Source organism: Perna viridis, chromosome 2, assembly GCF_037379345.1.
Source record: "Perna viridis isolate PV_CMFRI_1.1 ecotype Kerala chromosome 2, ASM3737934v1, whole genome shotgun sequence".
Classification (NCBI taxonomy): domain Eukaryota; kingdom Metazoa; phylum Mollusca; class Bivalvia; order Mytilida; family Mytilidae; genus Perna; species Perna viridis.
This window is the reverse complement of record NC_142446.1, coordinates 43,063,403-43,078,529: the sequence shown is the minus strand read 5'-3', so window position 1 is coordinate 43,078,529 and position 15,127 is coordinate 43,063,403.

Below are 15,127 nucleotides of genomic sequence, written 5' to 3'. Positions count from 1 at the left end.
ATCAAAAAGATACTAAGAATTTGTTAAATTTAATAAGTCTCAATTTACACTTTAAGAAAAAGACAACAGCTGTACGAATTGAAATGAATAAAAGCATAGTCGGAACTCTTGTTGGCCATTTTTATTTAATTGTTCCACAGCTTGAGTGATGCACTTGATAGTATGATATACTCTATAATCAAACTATATTTCTACAATATACATATTTTTGGTCCTTTCATTTTCACACATTTAAAAAAAATCAATTAAATTTTGAATTCATATCTTCATTGTCAACGAATTGTTTCTATTACTTTAACTAACTAGAGGCTCAAGAGAGCCGAAATCGCTCACCTGGTTAACCATTTGGTTAAAAATGAAAAATGAGACAGGCTAAGTTAAAATCAACTATATTGTCAAATGCAGGAAATGTTTTTAATAGCATTTTCATAACCTGAACCATAATTTTGCTAAAGGCAACAATTTTTGAATTATTTTCAAAAACCTGTTTTCTGACCCCTAAGTTCCATTTTAAGTATAGGCAGTCATATCTTTCCGCGGATTAAAAATCACAACAGTCATTTTTAGCAAGAACTAGAACTATTATTCTTATTTTCATTCAATGATTTTAAATGGTTTTAGAGAAGAAGATTTTCAAAGTTATACACTGTTTCAGGGGCCATAATTCCTACAACAGTCAATGGAAATTTCTTCATAGATCCTTCTCATGATGCTTTACAATTTTACCCTATGCCAGAAATTTGCTAAAGGCAAGGGTTTTTGAGTTATTTGCAAAAAACTGCCATCTGACTCCTATGTTCTATTTTTATTAACAGCGGCCATGTTTTTTTTTCATGAATCAAAGATCCCAACGGTCATTTTGTGTGGGATACCCTATAAGGAACATACATGTCAACTTTCATTGATTTCTGTGCAATGGATTTTTAGGAGAAGATTTACAAAGTTGCACGTGCGAAAATGCAAGAAAAAAGAACTGTCTTAGGGGTTGTAACTCCTACATCAGTTGACGAATCGTTTTGCAAATTTCGGCATAGGACCGACTCATGATGCTGAGAACAATATTATCCTTTGCCAGAAGAAGCAACGGTTTTTTTTAGTTTATTGCAAAAAAACTGCCATCTGATCCCCTATGTTCTATTTTTAGTAACGGCGGCCATGTTTTGTCATGGATCAAAAATTCCAATTTTCATTTTGTGCAGAACACCCTAAGAAACAATCATGCCAAGTTTAAAACCTGTCGGTCTGGTGGTTTCAGAGAAGAAGATTTTTGAAAATTTGTCCACGACAACGACGACGACGACGGACGCCAAGTGATGGCATAAGCTCACTTGTACAGGTGAGCTAAAAAGGAAATGTGGGTATTGTTCATTAATGTACTTGCCAAGATAAGAAGAGGACACTCATTCATTGGTGTACAGGCCAAGATATGAAGAGGACGCTCATTCATTAATGTACCGGCCAAGAAAAGCAGAGGACGCTCATCCTACCGATTGACCTGGTTCGTTCCCAGTTTTTAGTAGACTACGGGTTGATCAAATTACTTTTGCTTTTGTGTTATTTTGATGGTTTTATGTTCTTTGTTGTGTATGTTTGGTTTTTTTTTCCTTTCAGGTCTTTATCCCTCAATTATATTCTTTTGATTTCAACTCTTTCAATATAATAAAAGGGTTTTTCATGATCATCATATGTTAAAAATCGCCAAAGACTGAGGCACTTGGAGATCTTATGGGCCACCACCAGTCGCGATAAAGATAAGTGAATGAGTCATATTAAGCAGTCGTCTTCCATTTGTTTTATCTTTTATGGGAGAGTTTGAAGAGATAGATTTTCGCAAACCAAAAGGGCCCTATGCTACATAACAGCGGAACCTTTTTTTGATTTTTAAGGTTAGGATGACCCTTTTCTTCGTGTCTGCTCTTACGCAAATTCTCTTAGTATTAATAAATAAAACGATTCTTTGATACACAGCAAGGCTTAAAAAATAATGGTTGCACATTTTAAGAAAAACTGAATATTTTAAACGTTTGACTTACTTCGTAGCATTGCCTGTTTTACTTGAATTAAAAGTTTACTATTTCAAGCACTTTAATCATTGCTGATGTCATAAATACATTCATTGTTAATTTCTTCCTTAAATTTATGTTAGAAATCGCCTGAGTGGCACATTGTATTAGTGCTAATACAAGCATTCTTGTCTTTCACTCTGTAAAAAATTACTTTGAGTTTGTCAATCTGGCAATAAAAAGCTAGAATAAACGATTCGATGCAGACTATTGACTTTCAAATTCAATTAAGTGACAACAAATTTTATTTTGTAACACACTCCCACGACCGTTTTGGCGTTAAAATTTTATTACGACAAGATCCAATTTTGCTAATCAAGTCATGGAAATAAGGTGTTTTTAAACATGATGCAATAAAATGTCTTGGTATAATTTAAAATGATGCTAGATTTTCTTATGCATGTTGCATACAAAGAGCATTTTCAGTTAATTGTGATATTTAAATAAAATAAAAACGAACAATTTCTTTAAAAAAAAATGCAATGAAATAGAAAGATATTTGAACACTTCAATATTCTAACATTTTTTTTTCAGATGATAAATGTATATCCTAGAATGCATGTATGCAATTCCAAGAAGAGGTACAAAAGTCGTTGTAGCGCTTAACGACATATCACAACCTGAAACCACGACCTTTCGATCTTATTGTAGAAGCTGATGCATACATTAACTACTTACACTTTTCCACCTACGAAGAGAAATACACGAAAAACTAGTAATAATATGTATATAATATTTGAACCTTTCTTCATTTCATCTCCAATCGTACAAGAAAGAAAAAAAAATGACGTTATAAATATAGATCGGTGATCGAAATGAAGACTGTATACGACTTGACACAACCTGTCTTAGTTTTACTGTTCCCTAATAATCTGATTATATATCAGAACGTCGATGTGTTGATGAAACTATGTCTGTTAAAGCCGATAAGTAAAATAAAATATGACAGTGATCCCGATTTGTTGAGATAAGGAACTTCAAATATGATATTATTCTGCTGAATGCTACTGACGTCACCGTCGATTTGATGTTATTTTTTTTTAAAAATCAGGTAGAAAGTACAAGAGAAAAATAATAATATGGAGGGAAATAAAAATTTTGGTGTAATTTAAAGTACATACTTTTAGTATAGAATCATATGAAAATTTAAACATTCTGCAGCTTTATCAGAAATTTCGGCCGACCCAACTGAAACCTATAACGAGTAAAAACCCCATTTACAAAGTTGTTAAAGTTGTTGTTATCAACCTGTAGTAATCTAAAATGCTAGCACAAACGTTGAATTGTATGATGGAATATATTTGGTATTAATAAAAAAGTCTAAATTAGTCTAAAATATTCGTAAATACAATAATCGCTTCTGGTGTGTGTTTTAATAAGTAACTGTAACATGTATTTTCGTTGAACAAACAGAATTGGTATGTATTTTCATAATTTCGAAAGAAAGAATATCGTTTGGCTAGATCCTTTAATCTCAGTTTCCGCTATATAAATGAAGTATTATCTTTAAACAATCCTAATTTCGGGGATTTGATACATCGCATCTACCCCAAAGACCTTGAGATAAAGAATACTACAGACACTGTGAGGTCAGCCTAATATCTTGACCTACACTATGAAATAGATGGTAAAGGAAAATTATTGACCAAAAACTTTACGACAAACGTGATGACTTTTCATTCAAATTTTCTTTCATCTGTGGCAACATCCCTTCAGCACCTACGTATGGAGTGTTCATATCATAACTCATACGTTATGCCAGAGCTTGCCGTAACTACGCATACTTTTTGTATCGCGCTAGAAATCCAACAAATAGGCTTAAACAGGAACAGGATTATGTTGCTGCAAGATTGAAGTCATGACTACAGAAGTTTTACGGTCATCATTATGAACTCGAGGATTGTTATGGTGTATCCATCTGCAACATAAAAACTGATTTATTCAACGGGGCAAAGCTTTCCTTTCCTAGTTTGTCTACCCCGGACTTGACTTTTTATGAGCAACTCGGCGGGTGTTTCTAGAAAAATAGAGGACGGTTATCCTACCGGTGCACCTGGTCCATGCTTCCAGTTTTTAGTGGAGTCCGAGTTGCTCATTTGCTTTTGTTACTTTGTATGTATGATTTTAGTTACTTAATGTTCTTTGTTGTGTATGGCTGTTTTCCACGTCTGGTCTTTGTCCCTGGATGCTTCAAAGTCGATTAACTCATTTTGGAAAGATAAAAAGCAATGTAAAAAAATCAAATGCTAATTCAATGAAAAGAATTGAAAGGACATTACTCAAGACCATGACCAATAAAACGCTGTTTCCGTTTTACGTACCCAGTTAAGTCAATGTGGAATTATCTAGCGTATAGTGGCCAACCTAAGTATAAACGTTTATTACAATAATTAGTGTACAAAGGTAACACATTGAACTTAATTGTTCGTTAACTCTTCAATGAATTTTTGGTTTATTAGGTATAATGTAAAACAACAAACCAATTGACTCCTATCAATGACGTCAGAAATACTTAATTGTAACCACCAAGGTTATCACATGTTAATTAAGGTCAGCTATGAGGCGTTCCATTTGATTATAATCCGTGGATAGAGTGGAGATAAACAAGAATCAGAATCGTATCCATACCTGAATTTAAAAGACTAAACAGAGAGAACGAAAGGAAGAATATTCAACGAAAAAAATAAAGTAAAAGAGTAAAAGGAAACTAAATAAAACCTCATAGTGCGCACACATTTTGGTGTTAACACAATTCAATACGAACACAGCAAACATGAAAAAATATCATAAGATTGCAAAGAAGGTTATTTTTATTTTGGTCGATAAAGAAATGGAGTCATGTATTGGAAGAAGTCAACATATGCATAAAACAGTTTCTTTTATTTAAATGTTTTACACAATGTAATGTAAAATACGATAATCCACGAAAGCTGCGGCAAATCCAGCGGATTGGGTACACTGACCTTCGTTGCTTGCACATGAACCTAGAAATGTAAATAGTAGAAGCTTTTTCGTACTTTGGTATTACAAATCGATGGTCTGTTAAACAAGTCAATGTTGAGATATTGGCTCAGCTCGTAGAATGGGCGATTGTCTATTGTTTTCATCGATATTGTTAACGACTTGAACTACTATTGGTCAATTTGTTCCTGGTATGTCGGTTACTTAAAAAAACGTTTCAGAAAAGAAGGAAAGCGTTTGCGTCTTGACTGGTGCCCAAAACAACTTTCATTGAAAGAAGAATTTAACTTCATTAATCAAAAGTAGTGCAGAGTTGAATTGTCCACCTGTTTTGAACAAGGACTTAGGGTGCAATATACAGTTACATTAAGGCGCACTGTTTCGCACACCAAGTTACCCCCGTCAAATTTTGTAAAACTTAAAATTAAAAGTTGCAATTTGGTGGATATATTGTTTAAATGTAGTTAAGCATTTATAAATAGACAGATGTAATATATATAATGGTAATCAGGTGTAATTTAAATGAGGAATGGTATCCGCAACGTTTCAGTACCCTGCCGTATTAAGTTCTCTCCTCAGCATCAGATGGCTGATTTTCAAAATACCTTATTTCGCACGAACTTTTGGAACTAAAATTGTGAGAGAATGAATCGTAATGGTCTTATTATTTTTTATCATTTTCCCACCTAGTTCATGCATGCTTTCATCCTGTGGTAGTGTCTAAGTGCCTGATACTTTATAAAACATAGTATTTGGCTGTTAGTTTTGGAAAGGCACCCCTGATTTGTACCAAAACTGAGTAACATTTTTTCAGTATGTTACCATGGCTACTGGATTTTATAACAATAATCACTAAATCATTTATTAATGACTTGAACCTACACACACCAAGGATTTAAAAAAAATATGCACTTTTTTATGACAAAACACTAGAAATTTCTGTGCGGACTGCCTCAAAACATTTTTATTTCAACAAAATGAGACCAAATTTTCAGAAATGACCTAACTGTATTGTACTACCTTAAACGTAAAAGGATGTAGCAATGTCGGAGCTACAAAAGAAAGGATAACACAACGTCGGATTACAAAGAGACAACAAAACAACAGAAGATACTTGTGAAGTTATCCTTCTCGCCAAATAATATCGACAACCTTCTCGGTGTCCAATTATATAGTAGACGTTGGAGTCTGTGGAATATTACTGTAATCGAGTAATCGAACCGTTTAACAATATGATGTGATATCGGATGTGCTTTTACTAGTTGAATTAGGGAAAAAGTTCCTAAATTTGATTTGATTTGTTTCGTATTAGTTTTTGCAGTAATCCATAGCTATAAAAAAAAAGATTTTTAAAGAAAAAAGTTTTTCATAGGTTTTTAAAATGTTTCTATGCTTTTTTATCTATGAAGAAAGGAGAGACAATCGGTAAACAACGAAAACAATCTGCGTTTACTGTATAAAAGTATCCAGGGGGGATCAAGGGCTTTTCTTGTTGAGTTTTTGAACATGTAAAAATGTTAAAAAGTCGGGCGTGTTTGGCTGATATGACAATTAGAAGACTACAAAATCAACGCTTTAATAGACTACATCGTGCACAATTCTTTATGGTTCACATAGAAATGGAAGTTTTCACAGATAAAGGATCAACTACAGTATCTTTTATAACTTGCAATGTAAATTTACAAGTGTTCAAGAGAGTTTAATACATCATTACATAATAAAGAATCGAGGGCGATTGCGTGATTTAGTTGAAAATTTTAATTATACATTATGCAAGTGCAGTTTAAAATGTTTCTTACGATGGCGATATTTCTTTGAGTGTTGATGAACTAACGCTGCATAACTTCTTAAGAAAAAGGGAAGTGAGAAATGTTCTGAATGGAGAATAGTTTATGGAATATGTATTTGTTTTAAACTGCAGTATTTTATTAAAATCAAAAAGAAAAAAAAATAACTCATGTTGCGGAGCAATGAGTAATGTATCTTATGTCATGTAACCCTGTCCTTAACTGATTAAAACGTTACAGTTGAAACAATACAGAAAACGTCCTATTCTATTATATTGGGCATGGTGCATTGGGAATTTCGTATGGGGTTAGAAATTTTCAATGGGGAGAACAAGAAAACCCTTATATCTAATCAAATTAAAAAATATTGTCTAAATGCTGAAGAATTAAAGTTTGTAATGCTATAAAGCAAGTACAGTAAAATGCAATGGAGATTCTATAAGAATGCGGATTTTACTATGGAAGTAAGGAATTTTCTGGTATTTATGCTGGATTGCATTCCGCTGGAATCTTGGTTCTCTTTATTACTCTTTATATGAACAATGCAGGTTTTCATTGGTTTGTCTTTATTCGTTGAATTTCGAGTATCAAATAAACCTTGTCTTTGATTTTGTTTGATTTACGTTCAAACATCGCAGATGTCCATAACCTTAATTAATGCGACCGACAAACAAAAGACGAGACAAAATAGGATCAATATTTAGGGTGTGTTACTCGTTACGACGCCTCCGTTGACTGATGCGTAGGAACGTTGCCACTGGCATCTTTAAGTAAATGCAGCTTCAAATTTCTGAAAAATTATTTCAACTGGTACTGATGAATCTGTACTCAATTAATTTACCATAAGATAAGAGCCACTTAATATTTGTTCTTTATCCTAATTACACCATAATTTGTATTTAACGAAGACATATGTTCTCTCTTCATAATAAAAATGAAATAAATAACATCTTATGCAACCCTTCTTGATATTATTGATTTCAAATTTTGTGTTTTTTTCTAATAAATGAACTGAGTGGTTGCCCATTTTCATGCGTCACACAGACGTCCTAGAGCTGGTTCAGAAAAGTTGTTTTACATGTAGTGAAAAAAAAACAAAGGAATTCTGGTTAAAAACACAAAGGTTAATGCAACTAATATATTTCAAATTAATTTGAAATAAAAATGAAAAATTAAATAGTTTAAGTAATACTGATGTCTTCTTCCTCAAAATTACCCTACCCTACCAATACATAAGTAAATGATTCAAGTGTCTGGTGAAGCCCCGATAGCATGCTTATTTGATACATGGTAAAGGATTAAAGTTACTGATGTTGCATGCCTCATTGCTTACAGTTCTTTGTGTGGTTCAGAAAACGTGAAATGCTGCTGTCTCCATTTTCGTTGGTCCGTTTTTTGTCAATTGAATTGCGAGAATCGAATATTCTCTGTCTTTGTTTTCATTGATTTACCACCCGTGCAGGTCCAGGTGTTAAAAGAATAGGCCTGCAGCAGCGCTAAGCTTGTCGTAAAAGGCGACTAAATAGTGCTCAGAACATTAGCCGTGGGCTAGGGCGCTCTGCCCACAGAGTAACTGGGATGTGTGCCCCAGGTGGTTGAATGGGGTACCCCTGGCTTGTTACATGCTGGGGTTGTCAGGCTATAATACGGAAAACCTGACCGCAAACCATAGTGGTGCACCGTGTTGGGAATGATGCCATGTTCCTCGCACGTTAAAGAACCCTACTGTGGTATTCTCCCGGAGTAGGAACCTTAGGGCTCCGCCACAGGAGGCTAAATTGCCCGACCCTACCCACCTCTCCCTATTTCCAGTGGCAATCAAAATTTGTCGACCCCATTGTCCTTGTGTCCCATCCCTTTTTCATTTCATCACATTTTCATGTTCATTTTATCCTCAATTTCATGTTCATCGTCTGAATATAGCTGAAATATTGCTGCTCGGACGTTAAACCCCAACAAACATTGATTTACTGTTTTCAGTTTGTTTGTCTGACATTTCTTTATAATAAAACAAAAAAAAATCTTTCAAAGATAAAATATCTTTACCTCATTTTACTAAAATGATACATGACATTATTATCTCTCATTCAAAGACATTTTATGTTTGAAAATACATTAACCGGATAGATTGAGTTTTGTATTGTTATTAAAAACACTTTCTGGTTCTTCCATCATTTTACATATCTGAATGATTGTTGAAACTACTTGGCAAACATATCCATGAATATTACAGTATTCCAATGAAAATGTACTTTAAGTTATTTTAGGTGTAGTGAAGTATTAAGAGATTCTATTATCCCTTTATTAAAACTCAGGCGGCATGAAAATACCAAGAAAACCTGTCAATGGCCAATCCATACCATGTTACCACACATTAAACAAAGAACACTGAGTTACTTATAATATTCCCCAATGGAAATAAAAGAAAAGAAATCTAGTGCACTTTGAATTTTATAAATATTTCGCATGTATGTTTTTGATATTATTAAGATGAAAGTAATAAGTGCAACTAAAATTATTGAATTAACATGAAAAATAGGCTTGCTTGAATATCTAAAAATAAAATGCTTGTGGTTGATGTTTTACTTTGAGGTTTCATGCATGATTCATAAAGAGACTACATGTGGTGTTCTTTCTGTAAATAATTTCAAGCCGACATACTTGATATTTTTGTGAAAAGCATAGCGCTTCCGCCTCTAAATTAATTGGATAGAAAATACACACAAAAACTAGGAGACAAACGCATTAAGTGAATATATTACATGCTGTGTATTTTGTTCGAATTTATTTAAGCGAACTGTTCAAACTAAAACAAAGTCAGATACTGTTTGAGAATACTTTTCAATATAAAAATAAGACAAGAAAAAGCAAAATTAAACAGAATTGTTTCATAAATACTAGAATTATGAGTTAAAAAACAGGTCAAGAATTCATTATAAAAATAAATAGAATAAATTTGCATTTCACAGTTACTAGTATTCTTTTGAAAATGAAATTAGCAGAGAAATTCTACTAAAATCTGGTTTTATCACTGAATTTCTCTTTGGCTATTTCATAATTAAAATAGACTTTCAAATTCAGTATAAAAAGTAATACTGTGGTTTATGGTTTATTTTATTCGTGTCTTTCAAAAGACTGCAACTGCTGTTTAAGTTGAAAAAAAAATGAAAATCTATAATACACCCACTGTGTAGCAATAAATTGTTGCAACGTATCGACAAACTATAAGAAAGTGTTTATTTCTGGAGAGGTTATGAAATAATGAATTAATTATTTTCGATTTTTTTATAAATCATGTTTGACCGCTAGACATTGTTACTCATAAACTAAAAAAGCAACTATTATGTCTTTAAACAGAATGCATATTTCTTTAATCGTGATGTTTGCGAAACCTTAATTCTTTTTGAAGAAAAAGCATGTCTAAATGATTTTCTTGATTAGAAACAAAGTTTGGGTCATATAGGAATCATCTTGTATGTCTGTCTATTTGTATGTCTTTCTGTTCAATACCATGCAAGCGTTCAGTATACGAAAATACGTATTAAATATGAATATTGTAAAATTTCGGTATGCTGTTGTCACGTGTTCCAAAGAGTAACATTCAAGTTCTATCAAGAAGTACTCTTATACTAATGTTATTGGAATGTCGACAATATTTTACACATTTGAATGACAGGTGTAGAGGACTATTGGTATGCCTATGATATTAAAATAGTGCGATACGCTTAGTCGATCTGTTTGATTTTCGTATGAATCTAGTATTTACACGGGCTGCTGAAGAGAAAAAGCACCAACGAGCACATTCCTTCAATTTCAGTTTCTGCTATATGGACGATATTTTTGCCTCTGAATGGATTATTTAAATTTGATCCACCCAAGTGAATTTGAAATACTTCTATTTCATTTATAGACCTTTAAATTTATATAGATGATACAGGACATTTGAAATGCGAAACTTAATGACATAATTAGTGACTTTTATATCCGATTGTAACTTTCCCATTCTTAATGGTAATGTACCAATATCTTAAGTCTGCAAGCGCTTTTTACAATTAATTCGTTACTGCTTTGCTTGACGTTACGGACTTGACTTTTTATGAACAACTCGGCGGGTGTTTCTGAAAAAGCAGAGGACGCTTACCCTACCGGTGCACCTGGTCCATGCTCCCATTTTTTTCTGGAGTCCGATTTGGTCATTCGTTTTTGTTACTTCATATGTATGATTTTAGTTACTTTATGTTCTTTGTTGCGTGTGTCTGATTTTCATGTCTGGACTTTGTCCCTAGATTACATTCTTTTGATTATAGCTGTAACCTTGGTTCCCTTGATTATTCTTGCATATTATGTATACATTTATACATTTGTTTGAGTAGTGCGAGATTATTTTCAAATAAGCTTCTTTTTCAAGGGTATGTTTAGCCTTTGTCGATTTCATTACTACAAAAGTTTTATTGTCATCACAATTTTATTTTCTATATTACAGATGAGACAAGATATCTGCAGTTAAAAATCACGTCTTACTGAATTGACAACCCACCGAACTTGACGCCTTCCGGATTTTACTCATTTGCAATGATGCCTTGGAAGAGCAGGAAATGCCTACCCTTTAGGAACACCTGATGTCATTCCAGATATTTGTTGGTGTACCTACTGAAAATGCGTGCGTGCGTGCGTGTTCTGTATATTTTCTTTATTTTCTTAAGTTATGTACATATAATTGTATTGTATTCCAATATCTACGTTGTGTATGTAAGTTGTCTTAGTCAAAGGATACTTAGTTTTTGATGTTTTTGGATTATCCTTCTATTTTGATACTTCGATATTTTTTTTATATTTTGTGAAACTCTTTATATCGATTAATATTGATATTAATATGATAAAATTGAAGTAAGACAAGTCTGGCTAGTTCTATTGAATACTCTCAATTGATTTTTTTTGTGGGCCTTACATAAAATTGGACATCAGATTGAGGATAAGTATTTTCTGGAGTTTACAAGGGAAGATAATCCATTTTATGCGCTTGGCTGACAGAAAACTAGTTTGAGCAATTTACGTTTGAACTCACCTTTGCATAAAGTAAATGATGCCTTCTAGACAGACACGGCATTAAAACCCATTCAGTTTGATATTATGATAGTCATGTAGCGTGCTTACAATATTTATTAGACATTTTGCAATCAAATTTGTCGTTATAACATTGTAACAAAACGTTGCTTTAATACTCTAAGCTCTCTGCATATTATAAATTGTAAAGTACCTATAAAATGTGTGATGCGTGATTCATTGGGCGATGAGTTGCAAAGTTCAATATTTACACTGTTCTGTATAATGCAATGGTGCCAATTGCAATATTCTAATTATCACTGTTTTTTTTAATTTGTTATGCCTATTATCATAACATCCGTCATCATCATTTTTATAACTAGAAATTTAAAGATTTTTATACACAATGTTGCTTCGTTATCATTTCATTCACGAATATATTGTTGTAAAACAACAAAGATCTAGAACGGTGGCAACATACATTGTCATTACTTATTTTGGATTTCCATTGCAATTTATAACATTCATCATGTTTCATACGTCGCTTTACAGTAATGCAGGGAAAGTTAACAATTCTGAAAAAAAAACATATCGCATCTATCGAATAAATATAAAAAGTGAACAGTATGTTTTGGATTATTCATACACATTTCCCTGATCCAATACTTCATTTATTAGACACGGATAACCGTATCCTTCATGATATTAATCATAAAGCACTCCTTTGCAAAAATTCTTATAAACGATCATTTTCATTGTCAAATTTTATATGGAATTGTCATATTTTATAGGAATGGTTCTGAGGTACTTAAACATACTAGGCTATCTTTGAATAATACACTCCTGTTTTGTACAAGTACTTGCTTAAACCTGAACTCTATGTACACCCTAGTGTGTGACAAAATTACTTTGATCAATTAACCGAGACTATAAAAGTATTTAAGTTATTTACTAGTTATCTTTTTTAAGACAAAAACCACTACAAAAAAAGTCGAAATCCAAGATGACAATTAAAGAAAAGACATTTATTTTTGGTAACCACGTTTACTCTCGAACTACATGTATATAATTTATCCTATACTTTGAAGCTCTGCCTTAGGGCTCGCTTAATGTCTACTCACCTCTTTTTTTCTTTGATTAACCAATGAAATATTTGTTGAGATCCTTCCTTTCTTTCTTTAAGTGTATACTACATAGCTAAAAGACTCACACATGAAAACATGAGAATCATACGGTTTGCAACAAATGATTATCATATGTAGCACATTTGTCTTGGAAGTAAGTCATTTTTATGTTCTTATAAGCAGAGTCGTTTGAGGACAACGATAGTCATACATTAAACATTCTTATATGGAAGGAATTTTCTAAGCAGTTTTCATGCTTTATCAAGATATACAGGCAGCTGAACCGGAAGCATGATTGTAATACACTTTTTTTGATTTCTCTCTTTTTTTACTTTATTCCGTTCAGCTTTACACCTTAATCTACCTGTTAAAATAGTCGAAAACTATTGTTTTTACGTTTCTATTTTCTGAGAGTTGTCAAGATTTTTTTTTAAAGAATAATATTCAAGCTTAGGGTGATGAATGACTTCAAATTAATAAAATAAAAAATACACTATTTCTTAGAATTAAGTGTTTATCAACTTATGACCATGTTTTCATGGATGAGTGGCTACCTATTCATCAAACTTTACAATAGTAACTGGTCAGTTTAAATGCCCTTATAGCTTAGTCAATCCTTTGTATTGTTCAGCAGATTTATAACAAAAGAGTGTCATGGTTGTAGGAAAGTCATTGTTAAACAGAACAATATTTCAACAAAGCTTCATTTATAGATATCCAGGGATGGTGTTCTGGAAGCTATATTATATTTCAAAATTAATTCTCATTTCAAAACTAATTTTCTTCAATTTAAAACTACAAAACCATTCGATGTGATTTTAGTATTACATTTTAAATAATGCATTTTAATTTGTTTCGATGTTTAACAAGAAATACTTCTACGGTTTACGTTTTATTTTCAGCTCGGATATGTTAGAGGTTTCAAAACTCAACTTAAGACTGCCCAAAAAAAGTCCTAAGTCCATCCTAAAATTGGTCTTCGGACGTGTCTTAGAGCATATTTCAAGGTATTTTCGAAAACACGACCCTTGTGTTTTCAGTGTTGCTTCATTTATTTCATATTTATTACGTAACTAGAGACAAATAATATGACATGATTCATCATTATCGAAACTCCTATAATTACGTATTATTTTGCTATTTGATACTACCTGTTTCATTGTTGGAAGTGAAATGAATATACTCTACGTATCTTGTTACAATTTGGCGCAATGTACTCGTTTGCCATTTTTCCAACTTATTTTTTGAAGCCACTAGCTTATGGAATCGCTCAATGGAATGTTTGGTCTTAATTGAAAATATCATACTTAAGTACAGATTTAATAAGAATATGTTTTGTAAAAATAATGGAACCCAATATCCCAGCCTTTACAATTAGTTTTAAAAATGGATCTGATGAGTGGGTATTATTATTAGGTTGATTTTTCTTTTGTTTTGTTTTTGTTTTTGTTTTGTTTTTGTTTTTGGTTTGTTTTTGTTTTATTTTGTTTTTGTGTTGCTTTTTGTGTATTTGTATTTATTTGTTTTTGTAGTTTTTGTAACCCCTTTTCTCGATACTAAATTTTATATTTGGTTTGAAATAAAAGTTCCTCATATATTTAGATGAAAGAATAACTTGTCACGTTTGTAATTCATGAATTTTTAACTTTGTAAATATATTAAAAATACATGATGTACATTTTTGTAGCATTCCTTCTACTATTCAATCATAGATGGTTCAATTCAGTCAGCCGGACGCTATTGTGGTTAAAAAAAATCCTTGTTGTAATAAGATGTTTAAGATATAGAATTTGTGCGAATCAGAAAAACATTTGAAATATAAAGTAATACCAAACCCTCCTATTTATTATACAAGGGGTAGTAAATAATTCTGCATTAAAATAACAGGACATTATACATATCCTTACACTGTATTTTCTAACTTATTTTTATTGCAGTTGAGATAGCCCATTTCCCCAAAAAGGTATGGAATGTATTTAATGATCTTTCTTTTTATTTTCATTTTGATTATTCTATTATTATTCGTTATGTGTTTTGTGATATGTTTTTATTGACTGGGATTTTTGACCATGTTTCACTCATTCTTACGTAGACTGGAACTAAGGTAAAAATGAAATTGTTGATATTTTGATTGTAAGGTAAAGTTCTT